Here is a 24,867-nt window from a genome sequence, read left to right as displayed (position 1 = left end):
CCAAATATGTACTCTGGCTAAGATCAATAATATGATTCTTTCTATCTCGATGAATTAAGGATAGCGGTTTTAATATCCATCTGTCATATTTCTTAATCATGAAATGCAGCTATAGCAAGCATGATCCTGATAGACTTTATCATAGCTACTGGTGAAAAGGTCTCATCATAGTCAATCCCTTGGCTTTAAGTTTGTACTTTACCATCCATGTTAGTACTCTTCTTGAAGATCCATTTCCACCTTACTGCTTATCGACCAAGTACATGATCAACCAGGTTCCACACTTGGTTATCATACATGGACTGAATCTCTCTATCTATTGCCTCCGTCTATTTAGCAACATCATGGTCTGCCATTGCTTCCTTATAGTTAGCATGTTAATCAAAATTTACCAGTGTATGATTAATGAAAAACATACCACCATATATAGTTATATGGAAGCCACAGAACTCAGATGGCATGTTAACCCTATTGGATCGACGAAGGGGTAATGAGTTCTCAACTGGTTTAACTAGAATTTCTTCTCCATGTTTAGTGCTAGTGTTGTCTACGACTCCTTTATTGGACGAATCTTGAGTTTCTTCAAGATCAATAGCACTCCCACTGTCCTATTTGAATATAAGCTCTCTGCCGCGAAAGAACCCTCTTCAAGCTACAAAGACCATGTTTTCACTAGGTCAATAGGACAAGTATCCGAAAGAATTTTGTGGGCAGCCAGCGAGATAACACTTCTCGACTCTAGGTTCAAGTTTGTCGTGAGTCTCTTATATTACAAGTGCTTCACAACCCCAAACCTTGATATGTGCGAGAAAGGGAGCCTTCCATGTCCACATCTCATGAGGTGTCTTGGTAACCTTCTTTGTTGGAACAAGATTCATGATATGGGAGGATGTATCTAAGATATACGCTCAGAAATAAATACGAATAGAAGCTTAAATCATCATGGAACGAACCATATATGATAAGGTTCGATTATGCCTCTCAGCCACACCATTAAGTAGTGGTGATATGGGAGGAGTCAATTGTGAAACAATTCCATATTCCTTAAGATAGTCATGGAACTCGATATTAAGATACTCACCACCTCTTTTAAATCCGAGCATCTTTATCTTCCAGCCCAATTGATTCTCGACTTTGCGCTTAAACTCTTTGAACATTTCAAATGTTTTCGATTTATGTTTGATTAAGTATATATAACCATATCTGCTATAATCATCTGTAAATTTCATGTGATATCGATTAGCATCCCTTATGAAAGATCTGAATGGTCCAAACACATTTGTATGGATGAGGTTCAATACTCCCTCACCTCTTTCACACTTTCCACTTAAAGGTGATTTTGTCATCTTGCCCAATAGAAAAGATTCATATTCATAGTTTATCCTTAGTTCAAATGATTCCAAAACTACATCCTTTTGGAGTTGGGCGATGCGTTTCTTGTTTATGTGCCCAAGACAACAATTCCACAAGCATGCCATGTCTTCACCATTAGAAGAATCAATATGAAACACACTATTATGTAGGTTATTAACAAAAGTCACAGTTGCATATGCATCATTACAAGGTAAAGCTTTAAACATAACAACACCATTATGATAAGAAGAAATATATCCAATATCATTACCAAATGAATATCTAAAACCTTGTCTGAACAATGCATAAAACGAAATAAAGTTTCAAATAACAACAATAAACCAAAACTATTTCCTATACTACTATCTATGCTTCATCATGATCTTTCAACCAATGCAACCGGTGAAAGTCTTCCAGTTCCATGATTAGATCGATTTAAGCATCATGTTTATTCTTCATTTCCTAAAATACCAAGGATATGTGAGAACCACATTGTCACACCCCCGAACCGAGACGGCGGAAACCTTCGGGGGCGGATAACTTCATGTACAGTATCATAAAAATTGAATATGAATGAAACATAGCAACCAAACATCATCCATTGGAAATACACACTTACATAGTTTACATATTGAACTTGTTCATCAGTTACACAAAAGTAAGAAAAGTAAAATTTCTTGATGTTGCACCACTAGATCTCACAGCCGAGCTTATTACCTGCTACTGGATCCCTGAGAATACAAGTCGTTTTGAAAAGCGTCAACAAAAAAATTGGTGAGTTCATAAACATTTTTGTATAAAATGGTTTTGTATTTTTTTTAGAGTAGTTCTCATAGTGTTTTCAGAAAATCCTATATTTTCTATAAAATAATTTGTAAGTCTCGTTCTAAAACTGTGGATATAAGCATGCATGTCCTTTGTTATCTTTTGTTTGTAAAAGTAAAACGAACGTTCCCAGAAAATCTGATATTTTCTAAAAAGAAATGGTTTGAATGTTTGTGTCCGATCTTATTTTAATACATATGGGTTAATGTTTGCGAAAAAAAAGAGAATGATGCCTGACAACCCGATGTTGTCTCCGTAAGAGAATGTTGGAATCTCAACCCCCATGGTTGAGTACCAGCGCGTATAGGTTACCGTTTTATCCAAAAATAAGGTTTCTCGTAAATTTTTATAATGTTAATTCCTCTAAGTGATCCGTTATAACCATACTTGATAATGACAGTTTCGCCTGTCATGACGTCTTTGGGATGCCGGCAAAATAAGGTACGATTTGTCATCCTAGACTGGCCTAGTCTAAATGTAGCGAACAAATTAGGTGTGGGGTGTCACCCCCGTATAGATCTATACACATGTTGGATTAAGTGTCTAAGTTCATAACTATTATGGGATGTACTTGACCCGATCAGCATGGTCCATTTGGGTTGCATGGCATCATGCATTTGGATAGGCTAAAATGAGAGAAATAACACTTAAGGGTTATTAATATATTATAAGTTCTAATATATTAACAATATTATTTAATTAGTATTGATCAAGAATTAATTTGATATAAATTAAGTGATCAAAAGAAGACTAATTAAATATATGGGTTGATTGTGTAAATCACCCATACTTGTATAGTGGGCTAATGCTCCATGGATTATCTAGTAGGGCTAAAACCCATAGGATGGTCCATGGATGCTCCATGGTGTCTTTGAACCCATGGATCAGGGAAAGGAAGAGCCATCTCAATTAGGGTTTACTTGGTGTAACCCTAATTATGAAACACTATATATGCAACAAGTTGTAGACCGAAATCGGCACTAGTGTAAGAAACAAGAGGGCATAGCCGATTCTAAGTGTGTGACATTTCTCTCAAGTTTATTCCAAGTGCATTTGGTGTTGTGTGAGATATTTGAGGCATCACACTTGGGGTGCTAGGCTCACAAGGTTCTCAAGGAATCCAAAGTACTACAAGGTATGTTTTCTTACTATCTTTTATGATTAAAAGTTCCCTTGTATGCTAGATAGGTTAAGAACCTTGAAAAATCAATTTTGCATGTATCATAGATAAAACATAGATCCAAGGTTTCTAGGGTTGCATGTACACCATAGGAGTGTCAGAATGCTCAAAACCCAACAGTGATATTAGAGCTCCAAGGCTTGTTTTCTTGTTATACTTGCAAATTTGGCTGAAATATCGAAGTTTGTTGCTGTCTGCTCAGCAGACTCGCCGAGTCCATGAAGGGAATCGACGAGTCCAAGGCTAAGCTCATCCTACTCGCCGAGTTGGTTCATGCACTCGACGAGTTGGACCCCAGACAACATATCTTCAACTGTTTTGGCTGGAATTGGACTTGAAACATTACCCTAAGCTAATTTTCAACTTATAAACCTGTTTTTGATGTGGTAATGTTCATGCTAATCCAATTTCAAATATAATTGTCAAGAGATTCATGTTTTGTTTTAGTTTAATGATTAGGCTAATTACATGAAAAAGTTGATTAAGTTATCTTGTTCTTATGAGTTTCTTAGCTTAATAGAAAAGTTATGTGAAATTATTGTTTTTCAATCCAAATTAATCAAAGAGTTGGTTGTAAAATGTGTTCTTGTAACTTGTCCTCAAGTTATATGTAAGTCACATTTAAGATTCATAAAACTTATAAATATTTGCATAGGTTATGAACAAAGAAAAGTCATATTCTTTTAATAGTTTAAAGTCTTCCATAACTTGTCCTCAAGTTATGGAACTTGAAGAGTTTTTTGATTAAAACTACTTTAAATACATAAGTTATCGAATTGAATAGTTTCAAAACATGCCCTCAAGTTTTGAAATTTGAAAAGTTTTCCCTTATAAATGCTTTAATTCCAAGTTAAACCCGTAGAATTTTAAAAGTTAAAATTCGACCCTTATACTTTATAATATTATAAGTTAATAATATATATGTATAAGAACAAGTCGTTTTACCTTTAGTAGGACTCATTCACGAAGCCAGTGTATAAGGGGGGTATAAGGTTGCTACCTATAAAATGGCAGCTTAATGGGTGTCCACTCTCACCCACCGCTTCCTTGATCGGTGGAGGGTCGTTAGTCGAACGGGTAGGACAAGGACTAGAATTCTCCCTTCATTAAAAGTATTAATGATAAATATAAAGTAACTAAATATTTTTATAATTCCCAATCTTAGTTACTTTAGGAAAAATTGAATAAGGTGCTAGTCCATGAAATTACACTTTGCACTTTGCTTAAGTCGGTTAGTGGAGCACGTGTTGTTAACCGACACACTAACTCGACTTAACTAGGTATGCAAAGGGTAACTTAATGTTTATCATAGTATCGATGGAGTGCATGTGGTTAACCGGAACATCGATTGAGGGGTAATACATTAAGGTTACCAAGTAATTTACATGGTTACTTCACACCTTATTTTGTGATCCTCGGCAACCCAGTTACAAAACCTGAAGGGCACACTCCAGATTGAAACATGCCATTGAAAGTTCAATGAATCTCAAAAGATCTAGGAGTTTCAAATCCAATTAAAACCTAATAATTCATTTCGTTTTTCATGGTGGAAATTGGTAAATCGTCATTCACCTACCTTGAAATATTCTATGGCTTGTATTACGGCATACCTCTTCCCAGTTATAAAACATTGTGTTGGGTCCTAGCCTTAATATTTCATATCGGGTGTTATATTAAGGACTTGAAATCAACTAACTTGAATATCTCCCATTGTAGATGTCTCATTTAGACAACTGTGATCTTACTAAATCTCATGGAAATCATACTTCTCTACCTCCATCACCTCAATTTATTCTCCCCGAACCAACAATCTCGAAGACCTGAAAAATTCAAGGTCACTGAAGCCCTACTAGCAATGAAACATAAAGATGGAAGACCTATGTGCACTTATGTCTTAGGAATGAAGTCACACTTTGACAGGTTGAGAATGTTGGGTGTCATTGTCCCAAGGAAGTTGGCTATTGACTGGGTTCTTCAGTCACTTCCTAAGTCTTATGGTGAGTTCATTAAGATCTACAATGACAGATCACGTCATGACCCTAATAGATCTATCTTATTTGCTTGTTGCTGCTGAGTCAGAAATGAAGTAGCGCAATGGTCAAGCAAATAAGGGTGGAAGGTCTATTTCTCAAACTTCCATGGACATTGACAATGGTAACATTGGAAGTCCAGAAACGTTTTCTCCTCCCAATGGAAAGGGATCGGCCTTGGTCAACCCGGTTGACCAAAAGGTAAAGGGAAAAGCTAAGTTTGTGATAGTCACGTGTACCATTCCCAAAGAGTCTATATGTTTTCATTGTCAAGAGAAGGGGCATTGGTTGCGAAACTACCCTAACTACCTGAAAAATCTAAGAAAGAAGGAAAAATCCAAAGGATTTGACTCTGCTTTAGGTAAGTCCACTATCTAACTTTGTTAAGTTCCTTATTGATGATTCTTAATACAAAATGTGACTCGATTACATTTTGGTGGTTGGCAGGATCAAGCGAAGGGAAGGAAACTGAAAGAAAGTGTATGCTGAATCTGATTGCGAAGATAGATCTCAATCGCATGGTTCGAAGATCGGATTCTTGAGCTACTACTTAGAGAGTTATGATAGATTGCTAGGAAATATGTAATAGCATAGTTTCCATTTAAAGTTGCATTGTAAGGAAAAGTTTTTTCCGCATTTTTATAAATAATAAAATTTTGATTTTATTTTAGCTTATACTTCCTTGCAATGACTTTTATTGAAAGTTGATGTTTATATGTTTCTAGCAATAATGGAAATGTGAATTTGATTCTTTCATTTGTGGTAGTGTCTAAATTTATCAAATATGGAAAAATTCTCATCACCGAACGGTTCAATTGGACCGAAACTTGGAATCATGAAAGTTGTATAGTATGATGAATGAAAACTTTCAACTTTGGTAAATTAAGACTAGTTCCTTGTTCACATGTATATGTGAGTCAAGCGAAGGATTAAGGGATATATTACACATTCTTGTGCACTGGTCAAGCTCTACCACAAAAAGATCATTAAGACTATTCGTCATGATTTACTAAAGTTGAGTAAATATGGTTATACTTACCAGTTTAAGTATAATTCTGAAACATTGGAAAAGTTTCGATGTTTTGTAGGACGAATGACAATAATCAAATTAGGCAGAAGGATAAAAGTTTCTCAAATATGAAAAGATGGGAGAGCACTTTAATATCATGTTTCATGTTCATCTTAATGATTAAGAAACTATATCATAATTGGTTCTCTAAGGACATCTTAATGCATTCTTATGGCTAAGAAGAGGAATCATGAATTGTTGAAATGGTTGAATCAAGAAGATAAGTCATACTTCGTTCCAAAAAAAAGTCTTAGAGTCATACTTCAAGACTGTAAGTTGAGTGACATATCTTAAAGAAAGGTTTATAACACTTGTTAAATGTAAGGGTAAAAGTGTCCTAATCTTGTACATTTGAAATTGGTAAGTTGTGATGTTTTTGATAAAACAAAGACCTACGAAGGCCAATTGTGTGAAGTGTTTGTCTTGATAAAGAATCCGCACTATCTCTTGAATATTTGGCAAGAGAGTCTTATATGTCATGAGGACAGTGGGAGTCTTAAAGATCTTGAAAAACCTTCTAGATCTAATAAATAAGAAAAACTTATAGTTTATCACTAGCACACGACTTGAGGTTTATAACCTATCGTGTTGACATATTCCTATTTCTGTGCCCATTCCAGTTAAAGTTGGCTTTGCATATGAGTTCTGAGAGTTTTCAATTGGTTGCATAACAACTTGGAAGCAATGGCAGGCCCTTGTGCTGCCAAATGGCAAGAAGTTAAGACTGTACAAGTTCAATCCATAAGAGTTTGGATTTATCACTAACGTTGTCTTATGATTATGGTTTTGACAAATTCACATGGATAGGAACACATACACTAGAAAATCTAAGTGTCATAAGGTTTCTCTCCGATTCATGAAAATGATGGTGAGAAAACGCTTTCACTAAGTAGATTTTAACTAGATAGCAATTGTGATATTTGCATTCTCAAAGTCGTTAGTGGAGTGTGTGTGTTTAACCGGCACACTAACATGCACTTGTGAGAAATGGCAAAGGTCTAAAAAATTGAGACTATGATTACGACATACCTTTTCATAGTTCTAAAATTGCTTAGACACACATGTTTGCTATCTAAGGAAAGGTGTATGATTTTGATAAAGTTATATCAAAGCATCTCGTATCAGAAATATGAACTTTGGTAAGAAGGTCAATAAAGTATTGATTTCTAGAAGTCCAGCAGATATTTGAGTACATGTCAAAGTTAGTGGGAGCATAAGCTTCATGCTAATAATCATCATGCAAGTGGGAGCATGATAACAAGTTTTTCAAGTTAGCAATGTTAATTATTGAAAGCAAAAGGTTTCAATGGGGAAAAAGTTTTTTTGCTATAATTAAGGGAAAGGATATTATACTTCACTTCAATTCTAAAAGCTTAGATTGAGGTTTTAATCATATTTAGTCAAGGATATATATATATAGAAAGGTTATTTGGAAAACAAAAAAACCCTAAAAATTATAAAAATGCATAAAAAATACCTAGAGATCACAAAACTTTTTTTTGACATTTTTTATGAAAAAATCGCAGGTTTTTAAAGAAAATCGGTGAAAAAAAATTGAAAAAAAACTTTCTTTTTTTTTTTATAAAAAAAGATTGACTTTTTATTTTATTTTTCAGTGAATTTTTATAAAAAAACTGCGATTTTTTATAAAAAAAAAATTTGAAAAAAATTTTGTGATCTCTAAGTATTTTTTTTATGCATTTTTATGATTTTTAGGGTTTTTTGTTTTCCGTAGAACCTATATATATATATATATATATATATATATATATATATGTATATATATATATATATACATATGTATATATATATATATATATATATATATATATATATACATATATATATATATATATATATATATAAATTTTATGTTGGAATGGCTCAACATAAGGAAATTATATATATGGGTCCATTATTTGCGTTTTAAAATTCGATTATGATTACGGAATCCCTTTTCATGATCTGAATAATAAGAACTTAAATAGAAATATTATAGAAAAATACTGGTCTAGTATCATGTCTTTATGAATCGTGTCTCATATGCTTCGGATATAAGATCGATTGCATGTGCTATATTCATCTGTTCTAAATTTTTCCAAATGCTCAGAGCATTAAGAGGGAAAAAGTACTAGAACTAGATATGACTAATTTGATTAAGCAATTGTTAAGGACAATCTAAGGTTTACCAAAGATTGGTTGCTCAGGGACAGTTGGAAGTATAGTGTTAATTTTGGAAGGACCATATTGACAGATTCTGAAATGAGGCAACTCTTGTTCAGGAGTAATAGTCAAAGTGAGAATATGGAAGTATTCCCATACGTAGAAGTTATTTATTAAATCTGTTTAAGAGTAGGAAACATAATGCAAGAAGAATGTTCAAAGCAATGAACTATGAATATGAGGCTTCGTTTCCATGGAGTTGGTCTCTATTGGAAGTACTCTGTAATGTCTACTGACAAGTCTTTGTGACTTTGCGGTAAGGATTTAGGATTGTGAAATGACTATCATTGGAATTAATGTTCAGTCGATCTATTTCACAAAATAAATATCATAGACAAACTTAATGTGCATACTTGGTGTATTTCATAACTAACGTTTGGAAAAACATAGTATGCATACTTGGTGTATGGCATGACTAGTGTTTTGAAAAAAAAAACATAGTGTACATGCTTGGTGCATGGGAGAACTATTGTTTTAATTCAAGTATAAAGTTGATTGTTTGAATCAGTATACAATGAATGATGGGTAATCAATATCGTGATAAATAAAAGATGTTTTATTTATATTCATAAGTTCTGTGACCATATTGGATTCAATTATTCTTGTGTTTGACATTGCATGTTTTGACTTCTAGAATAACTAAGTCACTCTTCCTGAGTGACTAAGTTATTCAAACCATCCACAGTTGCTCATATGTTGGATGTAAATATGAATCAAGAATGTCATGGGTTGGCTTGTAGAGATCTAAGATGTTGGACAAAGTGGTGCTACAACACTCATGAGTGCTCATAAGCTCTGAGTATTGGATTCAACTCACGCTCACTGGTATCACTTCATGGAATTTATCTCGAGTGATCATCAGACGGTAAAATCATATAGGTCTTTAAATCTACAAATTTGAATTGTTACCTATGGGTTTTGAGCATTCTAACACTTCCTAAGTGTACATACAACCCTAATAACCTTGAATCTATGTCTTCTCTATATACATGCAAATTTGTTTTCAAGGTTGTTTCCTAACTAGCATGGCATGGGGAATATATTAAACATAAAACTAGTAGAAATACATACCTTGTTGTTGCTTGGATTCCTTCAAGACTTTGTGAGCCTAGCACCCCAAATGTTGTGCCTCAAATGCTTCACACAACACTACAAAATTGGAATAAGTTGAGACAATGTCACTTAGCCTCAAAAATCGGTTATGCCCTCTTATGAATACCCTAGTGCCGATTTTGCATGCTATAGGGTTTCTTTTATAGTGTGTTATACTTAGAAGTTACAAATGTAAACCCTAATTGTCATGACTCTTCATTTCTCATGACCCATGGGTTTGTAACTCCCATGGACTATTCATGGAGATCCATATGGTTATAACCAAACCCATAAACCATGGATCATTAATCCACCATAAAAGAATTGATGATTGTCATAATCAACCCTATATATTTAATTAGTCTCACTTGGATCACCAAATTATTACTATATTAATACTTGATCAATAATAATTAAATAATAATATTATTAATATATTAGAACTTATAATATATTAATAATCACAAGTGTACTTTCTCTCATTTTGTCTATCCAAGTATTGCAATGCCATGCAACCCAAATGGACCATGCCGGGTTAGGTCAAGCACATACCAAATAATGTTATGGACTTAGACACTATATCCAACAGTCTCCCACTTGGATAAGTCTAATAAATATATTTGCAAATATGACTTCAAAATCCGACTAGCAATCGTAGCTCTTTAAAAGTCTATCGGAACTTAGATGAAGATGATATGCCATTTAAGATAAGTGATCATATAATCCTCTGCTCTTAAGATATCAGCAGGACAAATACATGGAACTTGGTGTTACTTATTGTCCAACATTTTTTTCTCGATCTCTGATTTGTTTCGACATAGAACTAAATTGAACAGATCAATTAGGTTCTGACCGGGCCCGGTACATAGGTCTAAACCAAATCATCGAGGGGCCCAGATATCGCTTCTATTTCTAGAAGGAAAAGATAAACTTCGACTGATATGCTTGTACTAACTACTGGTTCAATTATTCACAAAGGCACGTTTTATAACAACGAGTTACCAATGCATTTTCGTACAATCAATGAATAACCAACTCATAGTCAACAACTCATATCTCTAGCTTTGAAGATTTATATGATATTACCGTCTCACGATCACTCGAGATAAATTCCATGAAGTGATGCAAGTGAGTGTGGGTTGAATCCAATACTCAGCCCTTATGAGTACTCATAAATGTTGTAGCAACCATTGCATTGTCTAAAGCACTTTAGACAAATCATACAAGCCAAATTTATGACAGTCTTGATTCATATCTACTTCCAACATATGACTGACTGTGGATGGTTTGAATAATATGATATATACCATAACATAATTATTGTGGAAGTCAAAACATGCAAAGCGAAACACAAGAATAATACTAATCTTATATGGCCCCAACACTTTGTGTGTATATAAAAACACCTTTTATTTAAGCACCATATTGATTACTCATTTATTTATGTTTTGATTAATCAGCTTTATACTTGAATTAAAACATTAGTTGTCCCATGCTCCAAGCATGTACACTATGTTTTCTAGACAATAGCTATGCCATGCATCTAGTATGCATACTATGCTTGTCTTTACTTTGTGAAATAAACCAATTTTAACATAATTTCAATGATTCCCATTTCACAATCCCAAATTCTTATTGCAAATGTAAGAATACCAAACTCTTGTCATTTACAGTAATCTGTTATATTCTAAACTTATATGCAATGATTCTCTTGTAATGAATATGCACATAAGTCACCAAAACTTAGCAACAAACATTACAAAGTATTCCAATGCAGAACAATTCCATGGAAATGAAGTCTCAAATTCAAAGTACATTCCTTTGAACATGCTTCTTAGCATTAAGTTCTTTAATCTTACACAGATTCAAAGAATAACTTCCACCTATGGAGACAATTCCATATTACCATTTCGACCATCACTTCTGAACAAGAGTTTCCTCTTTTCAAAATATGTCAATATGGTCCTTACTCTATACTTCTAATTGTCCATGAGCAACCAATCTTTGGTAAACCTCAGATTGTCCTCGACAATTTTGCTTAATCATTTTAGTCATTTTCAGTTTTACTCCTTTTTCCATCTTAATGTCCTAGGCATTTGGAAAATTTAGAATGGATTATAGCACATGTAACCAAACCTATACCCAAAGCATATGCGACATGATTTATGCTATAAAAATTTTATTTGCCATGTTTTCATAATTCGAACTATGAAGAGGGATGTCGTAATCATAATCGAATTTTGAGAAGGCAACATAAATAGAATTTCCTTATGTTGAACCATTCCAACATAACATTCATATATATTCTTGACTAAATTAGATTAAAATATCAATCTAAGCTTTTAGAATTGGAGTGAAGTATAAAATCCTCTCCCTTAATTATAGCAAAACAACTTTTTCAAGGCGAATTGAAACTTTTGTTTTCTATAATTAATATTGCTGACTTGCAACACTTAACATAATAACCATGCTCCCACTAGCATAATGATTATTATCTTACTAGCATAACACTTATGCTCCCACTAGCTTTGACATGTATCCATAGATCAGTTGGACTTTTAGAAACCAACACTTTATTGACTTTCTTACCAAAGTTCAAATTTCTGTTACGCAATTGCATTGATAAGACTTTATCAATATCATACACCTTTCCTTAGATAGTTTACTTGTGTGTCTAAACAATTATGAATAGGGATTCCGTAATCATAATGTTTAGACCTTTTTGTCACTCTCACAATTGCTATCTACTCAAAATCATACACCTTTCCTTAGATAGTTCACATGTGTTCCTATCCATGTGAATTTGTCATAACCATAATCACAAGACAAGGTTAGTGACAAATCCAAACTCATATAGACTGAACTTGTTCAATCTTAATTTCTTGCCACCTGGTAGCACAATGCCCACCATTGCTTCTGGGTTGTTATGCAAACAATTGAGAACTCATAGAGCTCACAAGCATAATCAACTTTTAACTGTAATAGACACATAAATAAGAATATGTCAACACAATTGGTTACAAACCTCAAGTCGTGGGCTAGCGATTAACAAAACTCTTGATTAGCTCTTGAAACTATTTCATAATCTTTTAGACTCCCACTGTCCTCTTGACATATAAGACTTCTCTTTGTCAAGAACCATTCCTTAACAAAACAAATATTCAAGAGCCAGTACGGATTCTTATCAAGTTAAACACTTCTCAGTATTGGTCTTAGCTGGTCTTTGTTTTATCCAAAACATCACGACTTACCAATCTCAAATGTACAAGAATAGGAAACATCTTACTCTACATTTGACAAGTGTTATGAACTTTCTAAAGACTATGTCACTCAAGTTACAATCTTGGAGTATAACTCCAGGATTTGTTTTTGGCACGAAGTATGTATTATCTTTTGATTTAACCATTTCAACAATTCACGATTCCTCTCTTCAGGAAACAAACACACTAAGGTGTCCTTAGAGGATCAATTGTGATATGGTTCCATAATCACTAAGATAATCATAAAACAAAATACATAAGTACTCTCCCATCTCATCTGATTGGAGAAACTTTTATCTTTCCGCCTTATTTGATTCTTCTTATTCATTCTACCATACATTCAAACATTTCCAATGTTTCAGAATTACACTTAAACTTGTAAGCATAACCGTATTTACTAAACTTTAGTAAATCATAACGAATAATATTATCAACCTTTGTGGTGGACCTGACTAGCGCACAACTTAACGTACACGATCCTTTAGTCCTTCGCTTGACTCACATGCGAATGTGAACAAGGAAGTAGTCTTAATTTACCAAAGATAGAAACCTCATTCATCATACAATACAACTTGCATGATTCCAAGTTTCTGTCCAATTGAACCTTGTGTGATGAGAATCTTTCCTTATTTTGTAAATTTAGACACTACCACCAATGAAAGAACCAAATTTACCTTTCCATTATTGCTAGAAATATACAAATATCCTTTTCATAAATATCATTGCGAGGAAATATAAAACAAAAATTTTTTATTTATTTATAAATGCGGAATAAACTTTTTCCTTACTATGCAATTTTAATGAAACTATGCTATTACATATCTTCTAGCAATCTATCATAACTCTAAATAGTAGCTCAAGAATCCGATCTTCAACCATGCGGTAGAAATCCATCTTCGCAATCAGACTCAACATATTCTTTAAGTTCCATTCCCTTTGCTTGATCCTTCCAAACATCTAAATCTATTAAGAATCTTCAAACAGGAACTTAAGAGAGTTAGACAGTGGACTTACCTGAAGCAGATTCGCATCCAATGTTACTTTTCTTTGCAATGAAAACATATAGACTCTTTGGGAGTGGTACAACAAGCTATCCTAGACTCAAACTTTCTCCTTACCTTCCGGTCAACCGGGTTGACCAAGGCCGATCCCTTTCGATTGGGAAGAGAAAGGTTTTCTGGACATCCAATGTTACCATTGCCCATGTCCATGAAGGTTTGAGAAATAGACCTTCCTTCCATATTTTCTTGACTATTGCACCACATCATATCTGATTCAGCAGCAATAAGTGAATAAGAAAGATATATAAGGGTCATGTCGTAATCTGTCACATATTAGTCATTAATAAACACATTATATGACTCAGGAAGAGATTGAAGAACCCAGTCAATAGCCAAGTTCCTTGGGACATCGACACCCAACATTCTCAGCCTGTCAATCTGTGACTTCATCCCTAAGACACGAGTGCACACAGGACTTCCATCTTTATGTTTCATTGCAAGCAGGGTTTGAGTGATTTTGAACTTTTCAAGTCTTCGAGCTTGTAGGTTAGGGAGAATAATTGGAGTAGGTGGAGGAGAGAAGTATGATTCCCATGAATCAGTTGTAGGAAATCATTTCCTTGAGATTAGGGAAGATCATTGTTGTCTAATCCAGACATCTATAAGGGAGAAATTCAAGTTAGTTGATTTAAAGTCCTTAATATAACACCCAATATGAAATATTAAGGCTAGGATCCAACAACCTATTTATAACTGGAAGAGGGATGCTGTAATCCAAGTTATAAAATAGTTGAAGGTAGGTAAATGACGATTTACCAATTTCCACCATGAAAAACGAAATATAATTAAGTTTTAATTGGATTTGAAACTCCTAAATCTTTTGAGATACATTGAACTTTCAATGGCATGTTTGAATCTCGATTGTGCACTCTCAAGTTTGTGACTGGGATGCCGAGGATCACAAACAAGGTGTGAATAACCATACAAATTGACTTGGTACCCTTAACTTTATCACCTAATCGATGTGCCGGTTAGCCACATAGCTCCATCGATCTATAATAAGGTCAAGTTACCCCTTGCCACACTTACTAGTCCTCGTTAGTGTGCCGATTAACCACACACGCTCCACTAACGACTTGGTAAGGTGCAAAGTGTAATTTTATGGGTTAGCACCAAATTTACATTTTCCTAAAGTAACTAAGATTGGGAATTATTAAGGTATAGTTACTTTAAAATTTCATTATACTTTTAATGGGGATTAAGGTCCTATCCTACCTTTTTCGGCTAACGACCCTCCACCAATCAAGGAAGCGGTGGGTAAGAGTGGACACCCATTAAACGCCATTTTATAGGCAGTAACCTTATACCCCCCTTATAGATCGGCTTCGTGAATGAGGCCTACTACTGGTAAGATTGACTTATTCTTAATAATATCTGTATAATTAAAATTATAATAATAGTATAAGGGTGTATTTTAAACATTTAAAATACTTGGTGGTTTAATCTATTAATTAAATTATACTCTTAATTTAATTAAACTTAAACCATGTCTTTATGGAATTATTAACTCTTTTAATTAAACACTTTAATTAATTTAATGAAGTCCATAAGGTTTGAATTTTTTAGCTTTAAAAAAAAGAGTTAATTTGGAATTAAATTGTAAGACTTTACAAATTCCAAAACATGACGGCAAGTTTTGAAACTATTTCAAGACTCTTCAAATTTGTAACTTATGAGTTTTAATGGTTCATAAAGTTGAAGAGTCTTCATTTTATGAAACCTACTATTCGTTAATGACAGATATTAAAGAAGTGACTTTTGGTTATCCATGACTAGAGGACAAGTTATGGACACCATCATTAACATTAAGATCATGAATTAAACAAGCATGTAGGTTACACACAATTCCTATGATTTTCTAAAACTCATAAGAACAAATATTAATATCAAACAATTTCAAGAAATCATATTACACATATAAAACTTGAGAATTGATAATAGTCATTTAAAATGGGTTAACATAATCATTACCACTTTGAAAAACAATTTTTTTACAAGTCCAAAACAGTTTGGGATAATGATTTTAATCCATTTCTAGCAACAAAACTCGAAAAAAACTGCCCAACACGCTCCTAATCGTCGAGTGCAAGAACCTACTCGACGAGTAGGATGAATTTTTTCATGGACTCGGTGAGTCCTCCCCATGAACTCGGCGAGTCCAGTTGTCAGTGAGCAGATTTTTCGATTTTTAAGCAGTTTTGCATCAAGTATACAGAAAACAATCCTAGGCTCTGATACCACTGATGGGTTTTGAGCATTCTAACACTTCCTAAGTGTACATGCAACCCTAATAACCTTGAATCTATGTTTTCTCTATATACGTGCAAATTTCTTTTTCAAGGTTATTTCCTAACTAGCATGGCATGTGGAATATATAAAACCTAAAACTAGTAGAAATACATACCTTGTTGTTGCTTGGATTCCTTCAAGACTTTGTGAGCCTAGCACCCCAAATGTTGTGCCTCAAATGCTTCACACAAGACTACAAACTTGGAATAACTTGAGAGAATGTCACTTAGCCTCAAAATTTGGTTATGCCCTCTTATGAATACCCTAGTGCCGATTTTGCATGCCATAGGGTTTCTTTTATAGTGTGTCATAATTAGAAGTTACAAATGTAAACCCTAATTGTCATGACTCTTCATTTCTCATGACCCATGGATTATTAACTCCCATAGACTATCCATGGAGCTCCATATGGTTATAACAAAACCCATAAACCATGGATCATTAATCCACCATAAAAGAATTGATGATTGTAATAATCAACCCTATAGATTTAATTAGTCTCACTTTGATCACCAAATTAATAGTACATTAATACTTGATCAATACTAATTAAATAATACTATTATTAATATATTAGAACTTATAATATATTAATAATCACAAGTGTACTTTCTCTTTTTTTTCTATCCAAGTATTGGAATGCCATGCAACCCAAATGGATCATGACGGGTCGGGTCAAGCACATACCAAATAAAGTTATGGACTTAGACACTATATCCAACACAAAGTTTATCTGTTAATTCTTGGATAAGAAGCGATATTTGGGCTCCTCGAAAGGGCTCGGTCAGAACAAAGTTGATCTGTTCACTTAAGTTATATGTCAAACAAATTGGAAATCTGGAAACAAACTGTTGGACAATAAGTAAGACATTGTTCCATGTAATTTCCCGGCTGATATCTAGAACAGAGGATTATATGATCACTTATCTTAAATGGAATATCATCATCATCTCAGCTCCGCGAGACCTTGAAAAAACAACGATTGTTGATCGGTTCCTGAAGTTATTCTTGCAGATATAGTTATTAAACTTATCCAAGTGCGAGACTGTTGGATTAGGTGTCTAAGTTCATAACTATTCAGGGATGAACTTGACCCGATCAGCATGGTCCATTTGGGTTGCATGGTATCATGCATTTGGATAGACTAAAATGAAAGAAATAAAACTTAAGGCTTATTAATATATTATAAGTTCTAATATATTTACAATATTATTTAATTAGTATTGATCAAGAATTAATTTGATATTAATTAAGTGATCAAAAGAAGACTAATTAAATATATGGGTTGATTGTGTAAATCACACATACTTGTATAGTGGGCTAATGCTCCATGGATTATCAAGTTGGGCTAAAACCCATAGGATGCTCCATGGTGTCTTTGAACCCATGGATCATGGAAACGAAGAGCCATGTCAATTAGAGTTTACTTGGTGTAACCCTAATTATGACACACTATATAAGCAACATGTTGTAGACCAAAATCGGCACTAGTGTAAGGAACAAGAGGGCATAGCTGATTCTATGTGTGTGACATTTCTCTCAAGTTTATTCCAATTGCATTTGGTATTGCATGATACATTTCAGGCATCACACTTGGGGTGCTAGGCACACATGGTTCTCAAGGAATCCAAAGTACTACAAGGTATGTTTTCTTACTATCTTTTATGATTAAAAGTTCCCTTGTATGCTAGATAGGTTAAGAACCATGGAAAATCAATTTTGCAAGTATCATAGATAAAACACAGATCCAAGGTTTCTAGGGTTGCATGTACACCATAGGAGTGTTAGAATGCTCAAAAACCAGCAACACAAAGTCACGCTCGCCCTCCAAGAGACTCTGGTTATAACTACATGCTACCATCGTACACTCAATAGGTGTCAACCGACACGTCTCACTAGATCCTTAATCAAATTTACGCAAAAAAAAGAACAAATAACATATAACGTATATTCCAGGCCCAATAAACATGTAAGTGGACAACTAAGGCCCACTAAGCATGTAAATCATTTCAAGGCTCAAAAGGAATATGAAAGTACATCTCGGGCCCAATATATATGTAAAAGGAAAACTAAGGCCCACTAAATATGTAAAAGGACACTAAGGCCCACTAAACATGTAAAAGGACACTAAGGCCCACTAAACATGCAAAAGGACAGTAAGGCCCACTAAGCATGTAAAATGACACTAAAGCCCAATAAACATGTATATTATTTATAGGTCTAATAAGGATGTATATATATATATATATATATATATATATATATATATATATATATATATATATATATATATATATAGTTTACATTAGTTAACAGGTCTACATGTTTTAAAAGTATATATAAGTTATGCAAATTTGCATCTAACACATGTATAAGAGCTTTTAGCATAATAAAAATAATTTCTTGTTTTTGAACTTTATGTCCCTATTTTTAGAAAAATTATAGGAAAATCATCGTAATTCTAAATTCCGATCCGTAAACCCTGAGAGTTTGGAAAATGAGTCTACTTTATTCAAAAACTTAAATGTCCTCAAAGCAGTGTGAAAATGTTCATATTCACAGACTCGTTCGAAATTATTCCGGAAATGATAGACAGTTTTGTAAAAATCGCCAAAATTGTAAAAAAATCATATGAACACGTGACAGTAGTCATTTTAAAGTTATAAGCGTGAACCATTTTCATGTAAAACAGTTTTGAAAAATATTTTCATTAAGGTGGTCAAAATAGTCCGTAATTAGACCAAAACATTCCTGATAAAAGCTGATTTTTTAATCTAAGTTATATATATTTGACAACAACACTTATTTTGCTATTTTGAGTGTATAATCCCAGATCTACAAGTTTACATTTAATATATATAATAACACATACTTTTCTCATGGTTTTTATGAACATCTAAGTGATAGAATTCATGTTCAAATGAAGATCTAAAAGTTAAACACATAACATAATGGTACATGCAAATATCCAACGGTTAAAAAAGATTTGAGTTGTATCCTCCCCTGAAAACATGAAAAATACAAAAGATATTGGGGTATGAAGCTCACCATGGGGTTCCCAAGATGTAGATGAAACTTTGAACCTAGCTTGAGTTCCTTGGGAGATCTAGAAATGGTGGTGGATCTAAGCTCCATATTCACGAAAATGGAGTTGTAAGAGGACCTTTTTTTTGTTTACAAAATTGAGTCTAGTTTGTCCTTCAATTTTTCTAGAACCTTTTTTTGTTTCTAACTAAAGTGAACCTCGTCTTTTACAATAACTGGTCAGAATATTACTACATTGATATGCAGTTTTGTAAAAATCATAAAGAATTGTAGAAACATCGTTTACACCTTTAAAAGCACTTTCTGGAAATCTAAAATTCTGAACTTTTGGCAAAGGTGAGTTAATCTTGTGAATTTTTAAAGTATTTTGTTAAGGAATTCTATATCTTAGATGGATTGGAATGAACCTAGGCTATTTAGGTTGCATGTCACCCAATTGTGCTTGATATGATATTGGTTGTTATGCTTCTTTATGTGTATGAGAATTTAGGATGCTATATGCTAGATTCTTATTCATTTTATGTGAGAGGTATGTTAGGGCCATAATAGAAAAAGTGCCTTCTGTTTATTTTAGGAGATGTATTCATGCCATGTTTTCTTTGAAACCCTTATCTATGATGATTAGTACAAAGCATGCTAGTCTTTTTGTCGAGCTGTAATGATGATATGAGCATGAACTTGTATTTGATCTAAAACGTTTTAACTTGTATTTACTTGTTTGGATGTTGACATGAAAAGTAATATGCTAGAAAAAGATGTTAAATAATATGCATGATTACTTAGGGAGGTGAAAGGTATAATTCCTTAAAAGATGAATTAATAATAAATTAATTAAAAGAGGAATACCCTAGAAGGAAGAAGGGTAGTGTTGGCTCCACGAGGAAAGCAAATGAGGGTGGGCTCATCGGGGAAGCCAACTAGGGTTGGATCTACGAGGAGAGCCAATAGGTTTTGGCTCTACGAGGATAGCCAAGTAGTGTCGTCGCAATGAGGATAGTCGGTTAGGGATGACTCTGTGAGGACAGTCAGTTAATGTTGGCTCTACAATGAAATCCAGTCGAATGGTTATTTTAGACGACCAGTTCGACACATGGTTCACCTAAAGATAGGTGAACTGGAGTGAAGTTGGCTCTATGAAGAAAGTCAACGTAAACATCATGTGGGATTTGGGAGGTGTAACGCGGTAGAATTGACACCGCTTGAACCGAACCCTAATGACAACGCATGTACTAGTATATGCATTGTTGGAATAGTGAATGCAGCGAATAGAGAGAATGTTACGGATGTGATTCGTTCCTTGTTTAGTGCAATTGGTCATGTCGGTCATGTTAGTAGTGAATGGGATACTTACCCTATGGTTACAGATGAATATATAGACTCATGAATAGGAAGTATTATAATAACAATTACAAAGATGATTAAGAGGGGAGTAATTGTTAATGATGAAAATGAAGATTAATATTATCTTATAATATTATAACGATGTATTATGTAATAACTAGTTACAAAGATGAACAATGAAAACTAACTAAAAGGCTCTAATGATGAATTATATTAATGAGCTTCACTTTGATGTTTGTGATGTATGTGTTGTAAGTAATGTATGTGATGATTATATGATGTTTCTAATGTCATGCTATGTGAGTTTTTGAATGTAGGCTTTTATGATATCTTGTCCGACCCATTTAGGATATGTGTGTTCCATTACACTATATTGTGATTTACTCACTTAGCTAATGCTGACACTTGTTTCTTTGCTTGTTATTTTCCTTGCATCGGAACAGGGAGCGTGATATGATGCATGGAGAGGATGGGGACATTTTAGGGTAGCTACATTAGTATATTTTAGCAATGATACCACTTTGGACATGTCGTTGATTTTATATTTACTTATGGTTTTGAGAACTAGTTTTTGGTTGGTTTTATGAACTTTAATTTTGATGAAGGATGTTTTTGGTAATAAGGTAACACTGGTGATGTTTTCATAAAATTAGACTTAGGCTAACGTATTCTATTAAATTAATGTTTAAAAAATAAAAAATAAAAATTGGGTGAAAAATCATGATGTTAAATGTTCTGATCAGATTCATGTTGTGATTGAACTGAATACAGAGGTCGTTATTTAGACTCACAGTGTAGATTGACATAAATAGGTGCTCTAGGATTCATAAGGGGGGGGGGTGAGAGTTTTAAGATATTTGCCTAACCTCAAGATCATTTATCATCACGAATTGATGTGTCAGTAAACCAAACACGCTCCATCAACAATGATAATTTTTGATTTGTCTATCACTCAACTTTAAAGTCCCAAATTAATGTACTGGTTAACCACGCACTCTCCACTAACGACAAATAAAGAGTGATGTGTGTTTTCATTGATTAATATACACTTTACATTTTTCCTAAAGTAACTAGAATGATTAATTTAAAGTGGGTTCTTGTACTTTATAATATCATAGTTTCAATGAGGTTAAGTCATATCTAACCTATTTGGCTAACGACCCTCCATCATACTAGGGAGCAGTGGGTTAGAGTGGATACCCATTCAAATGTCATAATATAGGTTGTTTCCTTATGCCCCCTTATAATATGGCTTCATGAATGAGGCCTACTATTGACTAGACTGACTTTTATTAAACATATAGTATTACACAATTGATATTACATAGTATAAGGTGTATTTTAAAACTTATTAAAATACTAGGTTTAAAAATTAATTTTTAAAATTAACAATTAATTAATTAATTTTAACCAATTAATGATTTACCAGTTATCCTTTAATAAACCAATTAAATTAATTTAAATCATTAAGGATTTAAGTAATTATCTTTATTTAAACAAATAATAAAATAATTCAAATTTAAATTGTTAGGGATTAAATAATTAACTTCACTTAAACAATTTATAAAATAAATCAAATTTAATCCTAATTCCAAGAACCCTTCTAATTTTCGAAAATAAGGATTTAGGGTTACTAGGCTTTTAATCAGCCAAATTTGAAAGCATTTAAAATTATAATTACAAGCAAGAAGAAGCTAGAAAGTCAAGCCTATTGAATGGTGGCAGAGGGAGTGGAGGTCTAAAAGTCATAAGAGAACATTATGCAAAGGGTTCGCGACCACAACACACTGTTGTCCCTTTTTTTCTTTCTTTTTCTTCGCAATAGGAGTAGCTGTAACTTAGCCATTTGATTGTACTCAGATCGAACATGGCAATGAATGTCAGTGTGCTCTCTGGGCCTTACTTCTTGATGATTGATCTACATTCTCAACTGATGACATTGAATGATTTGAGGACGTTAGGCGGCCAAGCATGCTTGCGCTTGGGCTGTTTCACCTTAGCTTGGGGTATAACGGTTCAAAGTAGGAAACTAGAAACCCAAAGCGACACCTACCAGTTTTCTAAAATAAGGGGTAGAGGCTAGGGTTTCAAGAACCCAAGTCTTTTGTGCAAAATTCAAGCCATTATGTAATGTCCCGAGAATCCTACTGTAAATGACGTTAGTTTTTGTTACTAGAATAATTATTTTTGAGTAAACTATTTCAGTTTAAAGGATTATAAATGTACATAAATTAAATAAAAATGGTGTTAATTAATACCTAAAAGAATGATCAAATATATTTACAATGTATATCACTTAATTAACTGTTCTTTTGAGTAAATATAATTTATTTGATGGTCTGAATGATGTGGAGGGACTGAATTGTCAATAAAAGAAATCTAGATCATCAAGTTATTAGGGTTATGGGTGCTTGCAATTAAATAAAGGAAATATGGGGGGTTGTTGTGAAAAATCATTTATAACTTCCAATGAGTATGCAATTAGATGAGAATTGAAGGAAGCGTACGTTTTTTTTTCTTGTGGCCATCAATGGAAGTTGTTGAAACCCTTCCTGATGTCAGTCTTGGGCTACAGTAATCAATCAAAAAACCCGAATCCAATTGCTTGGGCTATGAACGATAACTGTCGGCAATAGAGAAGGAAGAGGCAGGGAAGAGAGCGAGAGGTATTACAAGGTTGCGATCGAATCCTAGTTTCCCTCATGTGTGTGTTGTTGATCAGCAAGGAAGGAAGAAAAAAAGAATCAAATGTGAGTAGGAGCCAGGCAACAAGAACGATCGAGAGGGTGTAAGGCTCGTGTGATTTGATCAGGTTGATTGTTTACATTTTTTTGGTTGGGTGTTGAGTTCGATAGACATGAAAAGGGTGGAAGCGCTAAAATTGAGTCTCCAATCAGGTGTTGGAATCAACGGCTTATATTGGTAACTCCTTGATTCTTTATTCTTCATGTAATTATCTTACAGTCGCTTTCCAATTGGTATCAATAATCATGATTTCTTTTACTTCCTCCTTATGATTTCTTGAATGGACGAACTCCAGATTATATGAGGTATTAAATTAATTATTTTACTTTCAAAAATTCTCCTAGAAACGTCCTTTTACATGTTGGTGTTGGTGATTGGGAGTTGGTTGGATTAGTGAAGTCAAATGCTCTCTTTTCATGTTATTACTCGCACTTCTTTTATCTTAAATTCTAGTGGTTTCTTGTGTAATGATTTTTTGTCAAAGACTATGTTTTGAACTCTCCAAAAGGTCTTCAAAATAGTTTTTATAAGTGTCTTCATATATGGTTAATTGGTAGGATAAATTCAAACCTAAGTTGGTATTTATTTTTTAAACAATGTATTTTTTCTTTCCTTTAAAGACAATGTACTTTGGACCATGTTTGGAAGATGAAACTATCTTTTCACTCTCATGTTATATTTCTACTATTTTAAACTTGTTTTTCAGCTACTTGGTCAATTTGGGTAGTGACTGAATGGGCTGGGTGGTTAAAAAGCCTTTAAGACTCAAAGCTGGAAATTGCAAGAAATTGACAAATCTTCCTCTCGATTGGAAAAAATATAGAAAAGTCATTAGGAGTCTTTTTAATGATTCGTCAATCTCAAAGTTTACAAAATTGAGTCTAGTTTGTCCTTCAATTTTTCTAGGACCTTTTTTTGTTTCTAACTAAACTGAACCTCGTCTTTTACACCAACTGGTCAGAATATTACTACATTGATATGCAGTTTTGTAAAAATCATAAAAAATTGTAGAAACATCGTTTACACCTTTAAAAGCACTTTCTGGAAATCTAAAATTCTGAACTTTTGGCAAAGGTGAGTTAATCTTGTGGATTTTTAAAGTATTTTGTTAAGGAATTCTATATCTTAGATGGATTGGAATGAACCTAGGCTATTTAGGTTGCATGTCACCCAATTGTGCTTGATATGATATTGGTTGTTATGCTTCTTTATGTGTATGAGAATTTAGGATGCTATATGCTAGATTCTTATTCATTTTATGTGAGAGGTATGTTAGGGCCATAATAGAAAAAGTGCCTTCTGTTTATTTTAGGAGATGTATTAATGCCATGTTTTCTTTGAAACCCTTATCTAT

The sequence above is a fragment of the Lactuca sativa genome, chromosome 4, assembly GCF_002870075.4.
Source record: "Lactuca sativa cultivar Salinas chromosome 4, Lsat_Salinas_v11, whole genome shotgun sequence".
Classification (NCBI taxonomy): domain Eukaryota; kingdom Viridiplantae; phylum Streptophyta; class Magnoliopsida; order Asterales; family Asteraceae; genus Lactuca; species Lactuca sativa.
This window is presented reverse-complemented; position numbering follows the sequence as displayed.